At 39.3% G+C, this 23,673-nt stretch overlaps 1 long non-coding RNA gene across 1 annotated transcript; it reads right to left on the bottom strand.

The window, feature by feature from the left end:
• Positions 1-3,861: 3,861 nt before the first annotated feature.
• Positions 3,862-19,357, bottom strand: LOC144464430 (uncharacterized). Its single transcript, XR_013492128.1, has 4 exons — positions 19,269-19,357; positions 17,085-17,156; positions 4,116-4,182; positions 3,862-4,003 (listed from the first exon to the last, which is right to left on the bottom strand). It is a non-coding gene; the product is annotated as an uncharacterized LOC144464430 (long non-coding RNA).
• Positions 19,358-23,673: the final 4,316 nt, after the last annotated feature.

Raw genomic sequence — 23,673 nt, 5'->3', positions numbered from 1 at the left:
CACAGAAAATGAGTTCATAAAATAGGCGAGGTTTTCTTTTGCAAGCATTATTGCATTGCATTGAATACTGAGCAGGTATTCCTGTTATTGTTCCCCCCATACTGATCTCAAAGTTTGTTAAAACTGTTGGGAAGCAAGTTTCCCTTTTTCTACATGTGCACTAAGTGATTTGTCTCTCTACAATGATTGATGGCAGCATTTTGATGACATTTTATATCAATTAACATCTAAAACTTACTGTCTTTCCTGTAATCTCTAAATGTCCCTTAATAATTACAGCTGTCACTGCAAACTGACTTTTAATGTGTGGTTTTTTGTGTGGCATTACTTGACAGACAGTTCAGCATATTTTCATTGAAGACATAATACACAGCAGGACTCTTATATAAAAAGCACAATGCTGTTGTGGAAATCAATACAGCCAGTGTTCAAGAACCATGACGGGTCACAGTGCATCCAGAACATGCACCCCTGCAAGAAGAAAATATGGACTTATCTAACCAGGAATATCATCAAATGTAATCAATACACAGCAGGCCTATTCAACCAGTGGCCTGTGGGCCAATGTCGGCCCACCTAAAAGCCAGACTGGCCACCGATCAGTTCTTTTTCACAATTAAATGAAATTTAAAATCTGAAGACTAAAAATCACATGAATAAGGGACATTGGGTCACAACATAAACCTCTAAACCAGCAGAGTGCTCCTATGCTGTCAGTATCAGCCAACCGCAGCATGCATTATTGATGACGAAAGCCCTCCTCCAAATGCTGCTGTTGTCGCAGGCTTGTTTGCAGTATAGCAAAATAAAAGTTTTGAAAATGTGGTGCATTGTGTCAAGCGACATATATAATCAGAATAACAGCTCAGGGAAATGTCCGGGCCCCAGGCCCTAAGCTTTCTGAAAATGAAGCCCCCTGAACAATAGAACTGAACTGTCCTGATACACTGCTTTTATTCAGAATACAAATAATCCACACTGGGAGTGCTCTGATATGGTGTACCATGTCAAATGTTTCTATATTTACAACATAGTTTTAGTACAACTTAACTACTTTACTTCACCCAAAACTGGGACCGTAACAGGGACTCCTGGTGACGTAACTGTATTTTTTATTTGCTTTTCACTTCGTTTTTAAAATGGAAAATTGACGAATTAATATTTAGAACTGTAGCACTTTTCTACCATAAGTGCTACTAATTCAAGCACTTAAAACTGAGGGGGCTGTAAATGGGTCCACTTGTCTGTATCTACTTTAGATTTTTTTTGGCAGTGAAAAAATCTGATCATTAGCTCGTAAGTGCTCCAGCGTAGAAATAGCAATGGTGGATAGAGTGCTATAAAATCTATACACAAGTAAAAGTACGATTACTTCCATTACTTAATAAATTACTCAAAGTACAAGTTACTTTCTATTCTACTATTTTTAGGGTGTGTGGGCCAGTGCAAAACATTGAAAAAACATATCATATATTATATCTTTTTGAATGAAGTAGAGCAGGTAAGCTGCACTACATTTAACAACAATTAAGCAGCATCATACAAGATGAAGTTCGGCTGAGCGCCAAAGTTAATCACAGTCGTGCTGATATTCAGTACAACTGCATGACCTAGACTGTGATATTGCTTTTAAACAACAGTTCTACAATCACTATTTATCAGTTAACAGTAATAAGCAACAACAGGTTATGATTTGTTTGTTAATTTAATCATATATTTGGCTCCGACAGCACACATAGTTTGGCAGCTAGACCGCGACTGGACTGTTGCCAAGCAGCACATAAATATTCCCGCACACTAGCTTGGTACTTAGTGTAGGTCTACATGTTACTGCAGGCCAGCTACTTTGTATCATCCTACATTTATCTGGATGTTTCCAGCTATTCTGCAGCCAGTACAATAAGAGTCTGCTGACAGTCATTTGGGTGACATACGTGTGATACCGATGAGTTAACAGCCTGATCAGACAGTCGGCTGCGACATCAGCTGATGCTATAGGAAAGAGCACACCTGGCAGTTTGCAGTGAAGTTTGTAGAAATATGTTCATGTTTGTGGTGCAAAATTTATTACGACAATCATTGATATAATGAGCGCACTATGGCACAAACTGGACTGTTCGTCAACATGGACACTGCTACTACTGTTAGTTTATTCAGAGCACCACACTGAGAGCGGCAGAGCGCCAAGAGCAGTGAATGTGATGAATGCTATATTTCTTCAAACAACAGGGCTCTCATTTTAATGTGGAGTGTCAGATTGGATTTATGAATGCACCAACTGATTAATTTACCAGTTTTAATGAAGGTATGAAAGGCAAATGTAGCAAAGTAAAAAGTAGATTACTGGCTAAGAAATATACCTGAGTAAAGAATTAAAACGAAGGGATGTAAAATGTACTCGTTCCTTAAAAAAATACTAACTGTAATGCGTTAATACTCACCCCTGAGAAATAGTCATTGAACATTTTATGTGATGCAAACAAACTCATGGGAAATCTGTCGGCTCCCAGTAATATTTCTATTTATTTGTTCATCTGTGATAGATTGCTACCCTTATAGCAATCTATTAATGCAAGCCAAGTCAAGTGAAGTCAGTTTTTATCTATATAGCCCAACTTCACAAATCAAAAATGTGCTTCAAGGGGCTTCACAATCTGTACAACACCTGACACCCTCTATCATTAGACCCTAAAGTCTCTGTTCCAATATAAACAGTATGTGGCATACCGTACTTTCAGTATGACAAGGCTAATTATTTGACTAAGCTGAGGCAGCATCAGGTTCTCCAGTAACTCCGACACAATGTTTTGTTCTGTAATAAATCTTGAGCCATGTCTTTTTTCTCTCAGATAATTACAATTTGGCTGCACAGCTCCACTTCCTCACAGTGCTTCACAGCAGACAGATTGTTGAGTTGGTGAGTTGGCCTGCAGTTCTGAAACTCTCCTTCTTTCATTATCCTTATCTCTCCATATCTCTCTCTCCTGCCCCCACAACACACGCACACACACATATACATTGCCAGAGGGATTTGCAGCAGCTAGGCAGAGCCTAAGTGTGAGTCTGTGTGTGTATGTGCACATGCACAGCGGGGAGTTGCCAATTACAGCAGTGATTAAAACCCAGTAGTGTGGAAAGAGTGAGTCGGAAAGAGGTGGAGAGAGAGGGAGGAAGAGAGAAAAAGAAAGGGATATGGACAGACAGACAGAGCTACAATGAACAAGGACATAAACGTGTTCCTACACATACAGCCCTTCCCATAAATGCTACAGAATTGTACTTGTGATATTTGTGGACAGCCTGAGTCAAAAATTTAGGAAATGGGCTTTGGCAATTTTATATGTGAAACCCGAGCACAGTCTCTGTAAACATTAGTGCATTTGCTTCAAAATAACCACCGTCATTACTGTAAGTAGGATAATACCAGATAATGATAAACAAAGTGCACATCGTTAAGAAAAAATAGTCCATCAAAGCCCATTTTGACTAAACCAGCCATCAGCTACCTCTGCTCAACAACATGATATATTTTGCATGTAAAGCTCAGTGGAGATATATAGAGAGGAAGACATGACATGGGATTAATGTGAATGTACAGTATGCATATTGAAACCCTCTCACTGGTATAATCCCCTCTCACTGGTACAATCACACAGAATCAGACACTGGGTGTGTGCTCAGCCCCAAAATTGCAACCTCTTGTCCTCTGCATTTCCCACTTCTCCCCCATTTAGCTCTGACCCCCCCCCCCCCCCCCCCCCCCCCAACCTGGCTTAACCATGGACAATGAGTTCACATGACTCGTGTTGCAAAGAGAAAAGGAGATAAAAAAGAGTGAATAGAGAAAGTACAGAGAGGGGCTGAACGACAACAAGGGAATGGCATCGATGTATCTTTCTCTCACCAGGACTGTTTTTAAGATATTTCACTGTTTGCATCAAGGAGCACAGGCAGCTGCATCTCTGAGCCGATGAACTGCATGCATTCACCACATGAGCGAGGGCTGTGAGTGGGGGTGGGAGAATAATTGATTCTTAGTCACATTGCAATGCCGACGTGGGAGATTGGTTTTCAATTCGCAAATATCAAAAATTGATTTTCTAAATGTTACTTACGAATGTGATGTTGACGGAACCAAAAAGGTGGAACCCAATTGCGAGGACAGTGGAGCACCCAGGCAGTCTACGGTGCAGACATGCTAGAGTTAGCTATAATTCATCTTCACAAAAGGCAGTGGTTGCAAGCATGTTTAATTTCATGTCTTCTAATAACAATATTGTGACAAACATGAAGTATATTGTACTTTTTAGAGAGATTATTGTTAATGGAGCGTAGCAGTGGTCAGCAGTAATGTTCAAATAACATAAAGCTATGTACTTAACGTACTTAAGTTACAACCCTTTTCTTTCGGAAAAGCAACATGGTTGGGCATCTTTAGATTTCGGCAAATAAAGTTACCGTGTTTAGGAAAAGAAACACGGTGACGACGTCCCTCACACGTTCACACATTCAAACATCTGTCTTCAGGGAGACAAATTACTGGCTCATGAGTATGTAGGATATGTACAAATTTTGGTGTGTTACTTTTCATGGGAAAACATACAAACAGTGCATGAGAACAGCCTGCCAACACACTCTGCAGCCTTCAACAACTTTAACCAACTCTGAGTTGAAGAAAATAACTCAATGCTCAGTTTGTTTCACTTTAAAAACCCTGCGCCTGCTCAGTGTCTTGGCTGTCGCCTGAGCTAATGGTGCAGCACAGATGCTGCTCTCCACTGCTGGAGACATAACATCTTCAGCATTTTGTTATTCTCATACAGGCAGGACTGTAGGGTGCTTTTAAATTAATAAATTCAATAATCAATGCAGTTAAGTTTTAAAAAAAAAAGAAAAAAAAAAAAGCAGCAGGCCATTTATCTTAAAAGCCAGGTATGTTCCACGTTGTACTTGGGAAGAATAAGGACACAAGTGAATGGTTTGGCACACAGTATAGCCTACTGGAGCAAGAGACTGAAAATTAAGTCTCACTCTTTGCTATTTATTCAGTCGAAAATCGAGTTTGAATTGCATCAGACACCAAAGAATCTTATCCCATCGAATCGCTAGATTCCCGAAGATTCCTACCCCTCGCTGGCAGAAGAGGAGAGGTATGTAGGGATATAAGGAGAGGGTGTTAGATGAGAGAAGACATGAAATGGAAAAGGAAGCAAATGAGTGAGGCAAAGATAGGATTAGGGATGGAAATTAGCACCAGCCAAGTGGCTGCTAGATTTTCTTCACTCACCAGCCAAAACAAAACAAACAAAAAAGTGGCAGGTGAAAAAAAGTTAATTTCCAAATCTGGATAGGTATAAAGGGCAAGAGATAGAGGTAGAGGAGGAACATGTGGAAGTACAACTACTAATACAGCAACAATAATTAGATGATCAAATTCAGTCTATTAGCATCACAGATGTTACAGGTGTTAATAACATGTTAATCACAGTAATGTAACAGAATTTACCATAAGTAACACAAGTGTATGTTTCACTCTTTGTACACCCCTTTATGTTCACATAAGCTGTGGCTGAACTGGTCTCAGTGTTAGTATTCTTTGCATGCACCTGCTGATGCACAAACATGATGCTTCATTTATTATCAATGCTAAAGGAAAAGGCTTTTCTCACTTACATCACAGGTTAGAGTATATGGTCTCTTTCTTTCAGCTTTAAGAAACCTGGTTCATGTTCACACATAAAACTGCAGATCCATCTATTATTCCTCTAACTGACCCATGTAAGACTATTCAAAACACTCCTATGACCTAGCCAAATAACCTGTGATGAAGTCATGTCACAAAGAAATGGAAAAAATCAGTTACCAGTCTACTCTGCGAATGATACAGCCACCACTTTTTTCTCAACTCATGACGTGAAGTCACGTGCACATGTCAGATTTACCATAAATACATGCTTCCTACTGAGAGGAACCATTTATATCAGCCTCCTGGTGTACCTACATGAGAATGATGTGGTATTTTTGCAGGCTTAGAAATTTCTTTGCATCACAAATTGAAAACACATGTTGACATGGGATGCAAACACTGAAATAAATCCACCCATGCTGAACGTCAAGTAATTAAAAGTACTACTTACTTTCACAGTAACAGAATAAATTTATCAAAGCAACAACATATGCTTCAGTTTTTGTTTTTTAACCTTTGCTTTTGTCTAGGTTGGGTTTTAAATTGCTGACTTCAAATTCTAAACAGAACAAGGTTAACACATGTATAAATTCTGAGAGTAATTCTGCACATGAAAACATAAAATCAAAAACCTATGTCAACAAACACAAGTGATAAGTTTAGACGTTAAACGTTAACATATCCTCACAAATATTTCAGAGTGCATTAAAACTGGTGTTAGGAGTAACACGCTACTGTAATTCCACTACTTTTGGCTGGAAATGTAGCTAATTACTTTTACAAATAAAAAAAACAAACACAATTACAGTTACTGAAATTTAAATTGGCTTCTTACTCGTTACTTTTGTCTTGATCGTGGCCGACACACGCCGCCTATTCCCTAGGTTACAATCTAACGTCACCCAACCTGACAGTGGCACAATGAATGACGTGAATCAATCAATCAACATTGGACTGACACTGCACACAATGGCCCACAGCTCAGGCAATCTGAGCCTGCTGTCCTGAAAATATGGACATTATTTTTCCCTCGTGATCAAGGACAAAAATATAGTGAGGAAATGTAGTTTATCTGCATTTTTGAGGACTTAATCCACATTAGTGGTGTTGCAATATGGTGGTATTGACAATAACTGCAATATCTAAAATTACATATTGATATCATGTTAATAATACACATATGATAATACTGAGTAAATAATGCACTGCCTCTTAAATGTTTCTTCCCATTCTTGCTTTGTCTTCTTCACCTAAAACCATCTGGTTCCCTTTTCACTCTCTATTAAATGTAATTGCTCTTTTTGTACACTTTTGTTCATTAATAGTTACAGACTCTCTCTGCCTCTCCTACACTCGTACTTTCAGTGTAATTCATTTGCTAAAACAGAGACAAAATGCACCATTAACAAAGTTAAGGCTAAATTTAACTGATAGCATTATTATAAATATGAACTTTTTTTGGTCACAACAACTGTGAAGTGAAAATCTGATACCGTGCCAGCCCTAATCCACATCAAAAAGTAGTAATACTAATTTTATGACGCACCTAGCAACACAACACACTTCAAAGCTAATCTAAGCTCATTTTTATCATCATGATAACGGGTACAATCATAGACATATTTAACAGGTGTCTTGTCCCAAACTGTGCTACAGCAACACTGACATTATATAGCTATGTGTGCATTCATGGGAGAATTGAAGCAGATATTTAAAAGTAACACAAAAGTTGAACTCAGTCTATTAAGATGGATTGCATTTGATGATAGATTTGAACCAGGAAGAACTGACACCAGATTTAAGCAATGGGCAGAAAGGGGCATAATAGCCATATGCAAAGTAAACAAAAACTGTGAAATGATTAGCTTTCCAATTACAAACAATGGCGGACCATCATAGACGATATTTAGGAGATAGAGAATCTTACATACAGGATACGAATGAAGTAAGGACAATTTGAAAAAGACTGGAAGAAATGGTTAAATTACAAAACGAAAAGACAACAATATAGACAATAACGCTGTCTCTGTTGATTTTGAACTAGTTTACTCCCACGGGCTCTGTTCATGTTATGTTCATCCTTTGTTGCATTATTTAAGTTTTTTCATTTTATACATATAGTCAAGCATTTTCTGCTAAAAATCCTTTAGATTTCCCACCTGTGTGAGACATTCTCCAGACAACTACTATATACATATATATATATATATATATATATATATATATATATATATATATATATATATATATATATACAGTACAGGCCAAAAGTTTGGACACACCTTCTCATTCAATGCGTTTTCTTTATTTTCATGACTATTTACATTGTAGATTCTCACTGAAGGCATCAAAACTATGAATGAACACATGTGGAGTTATGTACTTAACAAAAAAAGGTGAAATAACTGAAAACATGTTTTATATTCTAGTTTCTTCAAAATAGCCACCCTTTGCTCTGATTACTGCTTTGCACACTCTTGGCATTCTCTCCATGAGCTTCAAGAGGTAGTCACCTGAAATGGTTTCCACTTCACAGGTGTGCCTTATCAGGGTTAATTAGTGGAATTTCTTGCTTTATCAATGGGGTTGGGACCATCAGTTGTGTTGTGCAGAAGTCAGGTTAATACACAGCCGACAGCCCTATTGGACAGCTGTTAAAATTCATATTATGGCAAGAACCAATCAGCTAACTAAAGAAAAACGAGTGGCCATCATTACTTTAAGAAATGAAGGTCAGTCAGTCCGGAAAATTGCAAAAACTTTAAATGTGTCCCCAAGTGGAGTCGCAAAAACCATCAAGCGCTACAACGAAACTGGCACACATGAGGACCGACCCAGGAAAGGAAGACCAAGAGTCACCTCTGCTTCTGAGGATAAGTTCATCCGAGTCACCAGCCTCAGAAATCGCAAGTTAACAGCAGCTCAGATCGAGACCAGATGAATGCCACACAGAGTTCTAGCAGCAGACCCATCTCTAGAACAACTGTTAAGAGGAGACTGCGCGAATCAGGCCTTCATGGTCAAATAGCTGCTAGGAAACCACTGCTAAGGAGAGGCAACAAACAGAAGAGATTTGTTTGGGCCAAGAAACACAAGGAATGGACATTAGACCAGTGGAAATCTGTGCTTTGGTCTGATGAGTCCAAATTTGAGATCTTTGGTTCCAACCGCCGTGTCTTTGTGAGACGCAGAAAAGGTGAACGGATGGATTCCACATGCCTGGTTCCCACTGTGAAGCATGGAGGAGGAGGTGTGATGGTGTGGGGGTGTTTTGCTGGTGACACTGTTGGGGATTTATTCAAAATTGAAGGCACACTGAACCAGCATGGCTACCACAGCATCCTGCAGCGACATGCCATCCCATCCGGTTTGCGTTTAGTTGGACGATCATTTATTTTTCAACAGGACAATGACCCCAAACACACCTCCAGGCTGTGTAAGGGCTATTTGACCAAGAAGGAGAGTGATGGAGTGCTGCGGCAGATGACCTGGCCTCCACAGTCACCGGACCTGAACCCAATCGAGATGGTTTGGGGTGAGCTGGACCGCAGAGTGAAGGCAAAGGGGCCAACAAGTGCTAAACACCTCTGGGAACTCCTTCAAGACTGTTGGAAAACCATTTCAGGTGACTACCTCTTGAAGCTCATGGAGAGAATGCCAAGAGTGTGCAAAGCAGTAATCAGAGCAAAGGGTGGCTATTTTGAAGAAACTAGAATATAAAACATGTTTTCAGTTATTTCACCTTTTTTTGTTAAGTACATAACTCCACATGTGTTCATTCATAGTTTTGATGCCTTCAGTGAGAATCTACAATGTAAATAGTCATGAAAATAAAGAAAACGCATTGAATGAGAAGGTGTGTCCAAACTTTTGGCCTGTACTGTATATATACATTTTTACAACTATAAAAAACAATGATTTAAAGGGAGGAAAGATAATAGCAAGAATAGAATAAGGTAAATCACAAACAGGACAATTTATTTGTCTTAATTATTGAAAATTGTATTGGGGGAGGGTTATTTGGGAACTCAGACCTGACTAATTTTTACCTTTGGTTGATACATGTTACTGGAGTTTTGGTTTCAATATTTGTTTATTGAGGAGTCTATTGAGGAAGTAAAACTGGTGTGGCTGAATAAGAATTTGGAAGTGTAAAGACGAACTCATTGGGATTTGTCTCTATGTATGAAGTATGTATGATAAGTGGAAAAAAAGTAACAGTTACTTCCCATAACATGTTACTTTTATATGCAGTAATTGTTAAAGTAAGTCAGTTACTTTTGATATAAGTAACTAGTAACTGTAACCACAGATTTTCAGTAATTTGCACAACACTGGTTAAAACACAGTCATGTTGTCACCTTTAAAAGTTGAGCTAGGTGGCTGAGGAATCCAATAAAGAGCAAACAAAAAGTACACTGCAGCAAAAATCTTCTCACCTCTTTTTAGTTGGCTGCTGTTAAATTTGGGTGAGTTTACTGGTTAGTGCGCTGTTGGTGTTGGGTTTAAGTCTTTTCTTATCTTTAACGTGTTCACTGTTCAGACACAAAAAGTCTATCTGTGTGTGTATTTATAAGCTTTAGAGGAGGGAGAAGAAGCTCTAAAATGGACCTTATAATCATTTAAAATGAAAACCACCAAAAGTAAAGGTACAAGGTTTTTCTGACTAACAGCTAAATGAACATTTATTCAATGCCTTGCTCACAGACCCTTCAACAGATCACCACATTGGCTGTTTGGGGTACTGATTGTCTGAGGGAAAACTTGCTCTTTGTCAGTGTTTACTCGTCACACACGACAGCATTGTCCATCAGAAGGACAGAAAACGGTGCGCAAACACATTTTCAATACAAATTTGATATTTGTACCTCAAAGCTGAATCTGAATTCCTTGATTTATTTTATTCATCATATCGAAAGCCAGGCAGCCTCTTTCTAATGAAGCCAGCGGACAGTTTGATGTTTGTGTGTGTGTTTGGTGTGTATGTGTGTCTGCAGAGTGGCAGGTGAGTGAGCTATCTGCAGTGCTCACACACTCACCCCCTGCTGTGTTTAATCAATACCATTCTGAATTCCAGCCTTCACACATGCACTGACGCACACACACACACACACACACACACACACACACACACGCCTTGCAATATCTTTCTGTGAGACACCAAGGGAATACTAAGTATGAGCAACTTCACACTCCTCCTCGGTGTATAAACAGTGCACACACATTACTCACACACACATACACATAAAGGGTGAATGTGTGTATTTACTTGTGCATTTTTTTTGTTTTGATTGTGAGTGTGTGTCCATAACGGGTGGGGCTAATTAATTCTAGTCCATCTTGTCCACTGGGAGAGAGGAATACCAAGATTGAGCAAGAGATGTGAGTGTGTGTGTGTGTGTTTGTGAGTGTGTGCGTGCGTGTGTGCGTGCGTGCGTGCGTGTGTGTGTGTAGAGGGAGGCTTCTCAAGAGGATTCAGAGCAGCGATCAGATCGATTCAAGTTCACCCAGGATGGAGAGAAGAGGGGGGCGGACAAGAGCTAAAGACAATAAGAGAGTGAGAATACCATGTCTCCCTCATAATGTTAATAATTTAATGATAAACATTTGTTTTCGCTCCTTTACTATTTGTTTTTCATGAACATTTAACTTCAACATAAAGACCACAGTCCTGCACACTACTTCTCTCTGCCCTTCTGAGTAGCTTTGGTGGAATAGTTGAAGGTTAAATGCATTGCTCAAAGGCACTTGGCCAGTAGTTGTTGAGGGAAGGAGGACTTGTTCATTCACTTTTCCCTCCTACATATTTCTGTCCAGTCACGGGACTGAAATCACAGCTGTTTCCCTAAACTCCATCTGAGAACATTTTGAACCTCAAGGCCCAAGAAACCTTTAGATTCCAACACTTGATTCAACAATTAATTACGCTGTTGAAGGTTAATATTTTGGAAATGAAAAGACACACTAACATTGGATGCTATCTTTTGGTGTATTTAAACTGATGGTTCATGGTACCCGAGATGTCAGTGTGAAGGTCAGTGAAGGTTTTCAGTTGTTTTCTGTATGATTCGTACGGCATTTCTGCATTTTTTTGTGTCAGGCAGCAAGAATCATGCAGAAGTGAGGGGTGTGTTGTGCAACAAAGGTCATGAGCTGTTTTTTTCTGAGAAAAGTAAAAAAGACACGCACATCCCAGTGTCCAGTGGCTGAAGAACATAAGTCTTATGGGAAAACACCACAAACCAAACAGGAATTTGAGCCTCACCACTATTTCTGCTTCCTCTTTTCTTTTTTAATCTTATGAGTATTGCGGTTAAGTCTTATCCAGAACATGTGATTTAATTCTTTTGTCTTTTAACACAAAATTGCAGCATGCCCATTTTTTATCATGTCTGTCAGAGTGTATTAAGCAATGCAACAGCCTGTGAAGCTAACCAAGAAAAAAATGAACACCAGTTTCATGGAGTTGACTGTAGATAAGTGAATACAACTAATCATACCTAAAATTAAATAACAGTATGAAAACACGACACATTCTAAATTTAAAAGTGTGGAGATATCTAATTTGGAGATTTTGTTTTGAAGGAATTCCATTTTTATAAAATGTATTGTGTAATTGGGAGATATATAAACACATGTTCATACTGAATGTTATTACACAGTGTATTTTTATGTTAAAATAGGCTTTTTAATAGAATATTTAATTTTTGCTCAAGATGGAGTTGTAATTATAAGACTTTTTCAGATATAATTAGAAAGCAGTGGGTTGCAATCAATTAATATGCCTGCTACAAATCCAGGGCATAGGTGTGAAGCTTTGTGAGTATAAATCTGACTCACAAGCTATTTCTGAGCTGTTTCGAAGCCTCCCCATCCCATTGCCTGCTGCCTATCTCCACTGTGTAAAAATAACTGTAGTTAGAAAAATCTGGAAATGGGCCGCTTTGAGATGGAGGATAATTAAGGCGAATACGGAGCCAGTGTTTTTACCAGTCGCACTTTTCCTCTCCTTTCCCCACTCCTTTTCTGTCCCTCCTGACACCTTGATCCCCCCCTTACACAAACCCTTCCTATAGCCCACCTCACACACACACACATACACACACACACTACCACCACCACCACCACTACCACCAACCAGCTCCCCTGCTGTGAGAGCAAACACTCATCGCACATGATCACCATGACGATATGGAAATATGAATTATGCATAAAGGCAGCCTCGCCTCGGCTGTGGGTACAAAGCCGTGTGGGTGATATTCTCCTTTCAAATGATATGGGAAATATCCCCTTAGTATTAATAATATAATAATCTATTCTACCACATTATTCTCTGCTGCATTACTGTCTCGGAGATTTGTGATTTGCTAGGTGTTCCACACATTTAATAACCCCCCGTACGCGCTGAACACGGAACCATTAACAAATTTAATTCAGAAAACATTTGTGCATTGTGTGCCTCACATTAACATTTGCATAAATGATGAAACATTGTATTCATACTCCGAGCCTAATCACAGAAACACAGAACAAATTCCAGCACTGCCCTTTAATAAACTGCAGTGGGGGTGAATGTAATTATAATATGCTGACTTTGCTTTTCTTAATGTTCCTTACTGTGTCACTCCAAGGTCACGGTGCAATTAAACATCCCCACAAAGAGAGTGCATAATAGGCATGCAAAAATGTAACACAATGTCAATATGATGTCTATTATTTATTAAATTGAGTCCAAATTGTATTACAGGCAGCCATTTCATCAGCTCACTATTCAAGGGATCTTGACAGTGTGACAGTATGAAGCAGCTCTCTGCGTCTAAACCCTGGCAAGAGACATCTATCTAACAGACTGGCTATTATTAGATATTTGTCTAATACAAATTTGACATTGAGATTATTGAAGTAGCAACAGCTCCAGTGTTGACAGGCAGACAGAAAAAGGTGTCTGGCTATATTTGCCAAGAAAAAAGCAGTTCCTGGAAGTGAAAATAAAACAGAGGAGGCCCAGAGAGGCTCAGATACATGGGGAATCTGTACTGTACAACAGGCTCAGTTAAACATGGTTGACTGGAGGGTTACATTATGGCTGCATGCACTTTCTATATTGTAGGTAGTAGGTGAGCCAATGGACAGAACAGCCTGTGGGCATTATGGTATTAATAAATGGCTGATAATGACTCTAAAAATGAAACAAAAGCTGTTCTGTTTTATTTTGGCAGCAGCCAGCCATATTATAATTGTACAGAAATTAAATCACATTAAATTCTGGCTGATGTTAACATTTTTATCCCAGTCACCCTGCAGGCACAGAAAAATGACCACATTATTCTGAGTTTTTTTGTTAATTAAACAAAAGAAGAGATTTAATATTTTCTGCAATTTACCTCTCATCACATATAATCTGATATTATTAATAATTATTCACATTATCTTTTTAAATATCTTGTCATTGTGGTCATGAGCCCTGCAAATATGAAAAAAACATATCTCACTGACAAATTTAATTTATTTTTCTTTTTTGTTTGTTTGTTTTGTTTTCATTTTCAGCCAATTCTCCACAGGTTGGATGATAATAACTTTCCATGTCAAAAGCTTTTTAGATCTTCAGCTGTGAATAAAATGGCCTTCCTGAATGCTTCAGACTGACATTAAATTTAACTACTGTGAGCTGTACGGTTGATCATATCTCTCTACACAGACTCCGCTCCATCTCTGTTGTGCATATAGGTGTAGGCGTTCGTTTGTAACATTGCTGAGCATTTCTACTGTCAAATCACAATATGACATTTATTTTAAAGTATAAAATATTTTCAGTGTTAACAATGTTGAGTGAGAACAGGTTGATGGTTCACTATTTTTATTATCCTGTATCTGTTAAGACAGTTATACAGCACTTATCCAATTAAGACAATCAGATGCTGTTTTGTAATACTGTATAAAATAGTTTGACATTAAGCGTTGTGAAATGCTCAGCGTATTTTAAACACATCATACTACACACTATAGGGTACTCAATATTCCAGGCTGTCAGGTTTATACATTAATACATTGCTTTCTTTTTAATAGAGCACTGCATATATAATAATATTACATATTATAATACATTAATGTCACATTAATTAACCACAATTCATTTTAACAGTAAATATTTAAATTGTCAAATAATGCAAACATGTTACTGTAACAGCCTAGTTTTAAATGCAATACATCTAAATTAATTTGGCATTTCCAGTGTGTTTTTCAGCCTGTGTTTGTGTATAAGTGTATGGCATTACCACTTATTTGATGTTCCTGGGCCTTAATGTTATACGTTAACAGCATAAGCCCATCTAATTATTGACTCAGTATGGCAGAGTTTAGCTACACACTAAACAGAGATGACAGAGGTGTGTGCATGTGTGCATGTGTTTGCGCGTATGTGTCATTTGGGTAGGTGCAATGGTGCTGACGTTCCCATAACTGTCTGCTGACACCTCCTCAGTATGTAAGAACCATTTCTCACACTGTATTATTTAAAGGTAGAGAGGGAGACGCAGACAGGAGGGGAGGGAGAGGGGACGAGAGGAGAGGATGGGGGGAGAGGGAGAGGGAGAGATTCAGGTATCCTTCAACAACATACAGTATCTCTACAATGTTTCTGAGTTATAAACCACTGCAAAACTTGACTAATTACAGCACTCTGTATCCTCCCTCTCCTCCTCTGTCTCTCTTTCCTCATTTCCCATGTGCTTTCTCTCCTCTCCCTATTCCTTTCCCCACCACATCTCCTTCTCCTCTTTCCCTCCCCTCCCTCCCTCCCTCCTGCTAGAGCTAACAACTTGCCAGAAGAAATATGATTAGCACAGCGGAGAGCTGAGAACCACAGTTTGCTGGAGAAGTGACACATACTGGCGATATTCCCCCCACTGCACGGTGCTGAGAGGAAAGGTGAGACAGAGAGGCAGGGTGTGACTATAATAATACCAGGGCAGCACAGCGACTCAGTGGTTAGCTCATTTAGTAAGTTTAAGTGCAGTGTTTGTACGATCCCCCCTTGTGTTCGCGGAGGTTTTCTCCCACAGCCCAAACATACATAGATCAGGGGGATCGGAGAGTCTAAATTGCCCCTTAACGCGGCTGTTTGTCTATCCATATTCACCATACGATGCACTGGTGACCTGCTTTGGGAGTTTCCCCGTCCTTTGCTCAATGCATGCTGGGAAAAGCTCTAGTCCCTGCCCCCCTCCACTGTGACCGTGAATAGGAATGAAACCGACTAAAAGAGTCAGTAATCGCAATGTGTCATCACACACAGCGAAAAATGTGTTTAAATCTGTTGAGCAGCAAATTCAGAAATACGCATATATTTTGAAGGTAATACAGGTGACAAAAATACTATAAAATGATCCATAAGCAATGTTTCTAATTTTCCCTCTGCAGTAAAAATTGAATGATAACATTAAATACTGCAATCATATTTCATCAGAATGTTGTCGTTATGGTTTTTATGGCTCCACCTAAAATAATGTGCATGTAGTTCCGGGCTTCGTTCATTGGTTAGCATTCATGCAACGCAACCTCCCACTACTCTCCTCACATAACCCCTGTCCATATTTAAATTTGAACAGGGGAACACGTTGTGTGCACAGCTCCGATCTCCATCTCAGACTGTTTAACAAAGCTGCACACTGCAGTAAAAAAAAAGGAGCAAGACAAACAACTATCAAATATGTTAAAGGAAAGATTAACAAAGTTGGACCCTTCTCTCAAGAAGAAAAAAGACACAACTGTGATTGGAAAAACAATGATAGAAAAAAGGGCTTAAAATCTAATCAACAGTTCAGTGACCACTGAGAACGATGTTAAATTAAAGACTATCGTGATCATGAAACTGCTGAATCCTTGACAAAGCACAACTCAGAAACTATACTGGATATGAAAGAAAACAAATATTGATAATGACAATATCATCAACCGATGATGCAATCACAAGTCATAATTTCAAATAACTTCTATGTAACTTTAGAAAAGTCCGTCTTTAGAAGAAGATTGAGTATTTCTAAATGAGATGAGAAAAAGAAAGACAGACAAAGAATGGCAGGGAGTGAGGGAGAGAAACAGAGACTTAGAGAGAATGAGGGAATGCAGGAAAAGACGAGAGGGAGGGAGAGCGGAGAGGTTTTAGGGCCGATGTGAAAGCCAGCAGGTCACAGAGGTTCCCTTTGAATTTAGAACAAACCACAAACAGTGAATGTCTACTCCAAAAGGCTGAATGACTGATTATAATGGCTGCCTGTTTCGATCTCGTCCCGTCAGCCTCTCAGCACTGCTTTCTTAAGAGTGCTGTGACTGGGGAGCTAACATGTGGGCAGGCCTACCATTTACAATTACAATTTAGGCATTTAGCTGACGCCCTTACCCAAAGCGACTGACAATAAGAGAAGCGGTAGAGACGGCCATAGTGTCTGTGAATCCTGTGATCCTCAGCAGCCTGGTAAACACACAATGTGTAGAAAATTTAGAACAGGTGCAGTGCCAAACAAGTGAAAGGAGCACAGAGACAACAACGAGACAACAGGACAATACGAAAGTATGTATCAACATGTCCCATGAATAGAGGAAGCAAAGTGATACTGCATTTAAACACTGTTAATACAGCTGCTTTATTTTAATAACAAATGAACTGATCTTATAAAAACCTCGCCAGGCTAAAGCAAACTAATAGCTCCAATTAACAGCACGGGTTGTCCTGTGTTCTTGTTTGCATAATGATATCATAAAAAGTGACTTCCATTTATTTTTTTCAGCTGTAAATGATTCCTGACAAATAATTTTAAATGTTTACAGAAGTGTGGGCCTCCTACTGCACCTGTTTGTGATGTTGTGATATACACTATATACTGATTTTATTCATGTTTTATATACAGAGTATTAGTGGTATATACGTTAATAGTAAAACATACTAATCAGATTTCACAGAATAATATTGGTCCAAGAAATAACATCAGTCCGATGCTGGCCAAAATACACCAACCTTTTCTCTCAAGCTAGCAATTAGAAAATAATGACACTCACGCTGAAGGTTATGTCAAGGTCAAGCTGCATTAACACTAAGCACTCACTATAATCTGCACATCATTTTGAGTCCATCTTTAAACATCAAGAACACAACCAGAGGAAACGTCATTCTTAATACGAAGCATGTGCTGTTGCTAATATTCTGCGCTAATGTGTGACAGTAGAAACTTACAGATTTTTCCACCAACTGTATCACTCAATTCACTCTCCGCCACTCTACTATATAGTATTCACGCTAAACTGTGTGAAAACAAACAGATCAGATGCCATAAAAACTGTTCTAAATAGAAAAGTGGTGATCCGTGTTTATCTATTTTAATTTTCATGTGTTTAATTCTGTTGTGTCAAAGACTGCCGGTCATACAGTAAATGTACGCTAGCAAAGAGTGATGCAGTCTCTCAGCACAAGAATGCAAATATGAGACACCTAACATGCTGTAACAGCTCCACTAAAACTCGACTGCATCACACACAGAAATCACTGCCTGCAAAATAATCACTTACATGTGATGAAGAACATCTTTTCATCACCAACAAATTCATAAAGACATTCATGTACAAACCCTGCAGAGTGATAGAAAACTACTGAAAAAACAGATTAACTGACGATGTCAAATGTCAATTCATTAATACTTACATTATAACCGCAAACAATTTTCTAGGTAAAATGAGTCATAATTTTTTTTCTCTTTCTTTTTTCCTGCAGAAATGTCAACAGTTTGATTTCACACGTTGCCTGGCAGAAAAAACACCCTGTTAAAAAAAATGTTCTTAGCCGAACTTGAATCCGTCAATGATTGGCCAGAGGAAGTTTGTGTCTCCTCCCTTCTTCATATAGCTGAGAAACCTGTTGTTTTGTTTGTGTGCAAGTTTCCATTAAGCTGAGACTTGAAGCATGAAATGAATGATAGATAGATAGAAGAAGCACTCTGACCCATGGCGTATTAAAATGGTAATGTATCACTTCAGCAATATGCTGTCTACATCTAATATCAGCTGCCATCACAGCGCTACACACATGTATTAATTAAGGAGTTAAGAGTGTAAAAAATAAAACCATACTGTTACATCGTTGGGAGAAGATCTCATAAGCATTATAATTACTTTGGGATTTATTTAAAACCCTCATATCGAACAAACTATCACCAAGCACTGCTCTAAAAATTTAAATATCAGCCAATGATTATGCAATGCACTCATCAAAGTGATGTTTTCAAATTCATCAAGGTAGTAGTGATGATTCCTCAAAGATAGTTTTGTTATTTAAAATGTACTTACAGCTAATTTAATTGCAGATTTTATTTTTTACACTTGTTATTAACATAAAATAATAATGCAATGAGAAAATCACAACTTGAAATTAGAGACTGGTTTTAGATGTATTTCTTTAGTCTCCAAAAAACATCTTACAGTTAATATAAACACAAGATCTTTTTTCTTGTAAGTAGACAACATTTCTAAGAACAGGAGAGCACAGAAAACATCAGAACAGAGCAGAACAAAACCAAACAGAGTAGGTACTCACTCATATAGACGCAGGAATAGCCCCCAAAACACATCACTAAAATGCAGAAATCTGTCTACTATCCTGTCAGGGTGCAAGCTAGTTGCCTTGGCCCTGGCTGGGCGTTATTTGTGAGCCAAATCCTTAAAGAACAAGAAGCTTTCTCTGTGCCTAAACCTGCCGACAGACAGGGGGCTTTGAAGGCCCCCAACCGAGCTCTGCACAGAGCTTTGAAGCCAACTGAAAACTCTGCTTTATGGGACTAAATGAAAGCGAGGAAGAAGGGAAAGTTATAAAAAAGCAAAGAAACACTGTTGCTGTTCTCGCTCTGCCGGTGCATGCTTCTGAGTTTGTGTGTAGTTTGATGATTAATTGAAGGCTGTTTGTAATTTTTGCAAATATTATGTGAGGGCTTTGATACAATGTCAGCACGTACACTGTGACACTGCAGTTTGTTGGGTCTGTGTTATTGCATATTTACTTTTGAATCTTAGACACAATTCATTGTCACCATGTTCCAGTTACTAGTTAAGAGTATCAATTAATAACATTATGTCCTATTAAATCATGTTAGCTCTACTGTTTCAACTAATAATTTGTTAACATGTTTTATGTAAAACATAATAAGAAGAAAACCCTGGCTGCTATTTTTCTTTACATTTTTTTATGATGATCAAGGGTGAAAAATGTGCGCGTTATGAATTATGTCTTTTCTCGCTTACTGACAACTGTGATAGACTGTGTATAATTTGTATAATTTTATCATGATCTACATGGCTGATATTTGCGTGCGTCACAATCTGTAGACAGGCCGATGAGGGAAGTAAAAGATCGTGGGAAAATGCTGTTGTGTATAATGTGAGAGCCGTGTGTCTATTTCTGTTATTTATGGTGTATTTGGGAAAATTCTATCACTCTAACATGACATGGGAGTATGAGCTGCACTGAAACTCTTTCCGCTGCCCCAACAAATGTTAAACGTGGATTTTGCCTTTTTTTTTTTTTTTTTTTTGATATTTTTTGGGCCATTTTGCCTTTAATGGACAGGACAGGTAAGTGTGAAGAGGGGAAAGTGAGAGGGGATGACATGCAGCAAAGGGCCACAGGCTGGATTCGAACCCGGGCCGCTGCAGCAACAGCCTTGTACATGGGGTGCCTGCTCTACCACTAAAACACCGACACCCCGGATTTTGCCTTTTTAATAAAGAAAATGTTGGCTCCTGATTTCTGGACTCAGAGGGCCACGTTCTTTTCTACATAAGGCCTCTATCATTTGCTACTGAGAACGTTAACAGTAGAAATAGGATTATGAAATAGGTCATTTTGATTTCTTTATTCACATATTGTTCATTTATCTATTTCTAGATAAATCTCCAGTGTGGTGGTGTAGTATAATGTAGTACTTATATTATTTTGCACAAGTCTTGTACATATCTTAATTGGCTATAGAGAATGCCACTAACAGGACTTCTGTTTTTACGATCATAAATATATAATGTATGGGTCTGTTTTTTAATCACAGCATGTTGGAAGTTTTAGCTTTATGGTCTTTTTTTCACTTTTATTCAATGAGTTTTTTTGCAGCACTTTTGCACAATATATCTTTACATTTATCAATGTCAAACATAAAGCTAGAATGCCATAGTTTGAAAGGTGCTGCCTTTAATAGAAAACTGAATGGTTTCATGGTAATAAAGGTGTGTGTGAGTAAACAGTGGCTTTGTTAGGTGAATGGGTCAGTTCTGTTTATCAGTTCTGTCACCTTGATATCTGAACTTCAGCTCTGAAAAACAACTCTGCTGCCAAGAACCGTCCATGAAACATCATTGCCATGGTGCTTTTTATGTCACTCCAGCCTAATTAATTAACAGAAACACAGACAACATCTGACTAAACTGAAGCCTGCGCTCTTTCAGGGTGTTGCAGCTGATGTGTCGAACTCACATCTGCAATCAGATCACCAGCTCTGGACTCTCAGAGAAGCATTAATCACTTTCTCCTTCTCTCTTTCTCTCTCTCTCCTTTCAATAAGTCCTTTAGAGGCACACAAACCATCTCCAGCAGACAAAACAGTGGACAAGCCTCTGTGATGTCCTGACTCATTCTGCTCCTCTCCTCTCCAAAGCCTTGGGGCCGACGCAATGGGACCCAAAACCAACACGCACATAATGGGGCCTTGTTGGAGCCGCCTTAATGTTTCTAATGTTATGTAAATGAGGAGGGAAGAGGGCAGGAAAGGAGAAGAGAGGAGCAGAGCGGAGGAGGAGGCAGTGGGAGTGTTTGTGTGTCCGAGGAGGCTGCTAAGCTCCCATTACCAGGGGATTAGGCAAATGCTGCCGTTGTATCGATGCTGGTTCGACAGCGAACCGCCAACCCTAATCCCCTCCTCTCTTCTCCTTCCGACAACGCCTCATCAACGCCTCCTTTAACGCCTCCTCTCCTCCTCTTTATATAGTACCCCCCGCCACAATCATTTGTTAAAAATCTTCACAGAACTTTCTGGATTCAACTTTTCAACTCTCTCCTCTTGTTTCTCCGTCATGCATATACACCATATCTCACACAAGCTAAAAACACAAATACTACTAGAATTACTTGGTTTACAGCCAGTGTAAATTTGTCTGTTCATTGATTTCTCTGACATGTGATGTGTGTCTGTGTGTGTGTTTGTGAATGTGTGAGAAGTGATCAATATTGAAAGCCAGAGAGTGCCTTTCTGGTTTGTCTGTGATGTGTGTTGCCTGGAGCCTGCAAGTACAGCTATGACCTACTGGCTTCTGAACACATCAACTCTTCAGTTCACTGCTCCTCAGACTCCGGGCAGGGGACGAGTGCTGGTCTCTGGATGCTGCTCATCTGTCCCTGGGCACACTGGTGGCTCCTTTAAAGGGATTCTTGAGACATCTTTCTGCTTTATCTTTCCTGCAGTGAGACAGTGCATGAAGATGGGAGAAAGAGAGGGAGAGAGCACATTATGTTCTATTTGCAGGGGAGCAGTCTCCTTTAAACTTTCTGTGCTGTCTCTCTTGTCTTACGTGTTTCTCTGGACTTTATAATTACATTTAACAATGCAAAAAAAATTGCATAAAATCCCTGTTATTTTTTAACATAAGAAGGATCAAAATGTCCGTCAATCTATGTTCATGTTTTAAGACATGCAATGCAAATAAATACATTGCTACGTGTTTAATATCTGACGTATGTATCTAAGACACTAAACCAACAAATAAAGAACAGATTAATCTCTGCACGTATTATCACTAACTATTCAACACTCAAGCTGAGGCTGAAGAATGTCATCAAGAAGTGTGGAAGCTATTCTGAGACAAACTAGCTGTGTGATGTTTTGTGTGTGCGTGCGTGCATGCGTGCGTGCGTGCGTGTGTGTGTGTGTGCGTGCGTGTGAGTGCGTGTGCATGTGTGTTTGTGTGCATGGTGACACAGTTGCAGGCAGAACTTGGAATACTCAATTATCACATTAGCACATCCAGGGAGAAGCCGAAAGGCTACACACACACGCCTGTGCACACACACACACTCACACATGCACGTATACACACATTCACACACCCACACACACTCACACACATACACACCACCCCCACATATCTCTGGAACTGCAGGCCCCCTGCTGAGAAGCTCAAACACACCAACTGATGGTGGGGGCTGGTGGTGGTGGTGGTGGTGGTGTTGTGGGCTGGAGGAAGAGGGGAGGGCTGTTGGGTTGTGGAGAAGCATGAGGCTGGTGAGTGACATTGAGACCAAGGTTAAACACAAACCACCCATTCTGTTCTGTTGCAGGCCATGTTTAGACCGGCAGCAGCCCTGCATCACAGATCGCAGCCTCCTCCGTCATTGCTGTAGCACAGCGAAGTTGATACTGCTCAGTGCTTCGACAATATAGTTGATATCACTTCAGCCTTTGAGGCGTCGCAATGCAACATCTTCCAGCAACACATTTTGTTAGCCAATTAAAATACGAGCATGTGACCATTCCAGGTAGATTACGCTGTAGTGTGTAGCTTGTAGCGTTGTGCTAATTCCACTGTTTACCCTGCAAACAGGCAACTTTCCAAGCCAGAAGCTTTAGATTGTAGTAAGCACAAACGCAGCCTGCTCAGGCTGGCAGTACACTCAAAACAACAAATCAAAACATCAAACTCAAATTTGGCATACAAGTAAAATGGCAGGGTTTTAGCTATAAGGAAGCACTGACAAAGTGTGCAAAGGCTCGTCAGTCAAACCTGATGAAACTTTTGCACGGTCTGGTTCAACATCCTCCAATACATCACCTGCAATTACTAACAATGTTATATGGCTTGTAGGACTGCATGGTTATATTTTAAAGCCATACTTATTTCTACAGATAAATTATTCTTCTATGTTAAATTAAAACGTTGGTATTTTTCAACCTGGACCCTGTTTT

Source organism: Epinephelus lanceolatus, chromosome 10 (genome assembly GCF_041903045.1).
Source record: "Epinephelus lanceolatus isolate andai-2023 chromosome 10, ASM4190304v1, whole genome shotgun sequence".
NCBI lineage: Eukaryota > Metazoa > Chordata > Actinopteri > Perciformes > Serranidae > Epinephelus > Epinephelus lanceolatus.
The sequence above is the reverse complement of the archived record's forward strand: the minus strand, read 5'-3'. Positions and strand labels throughout refer to the sequence as shown.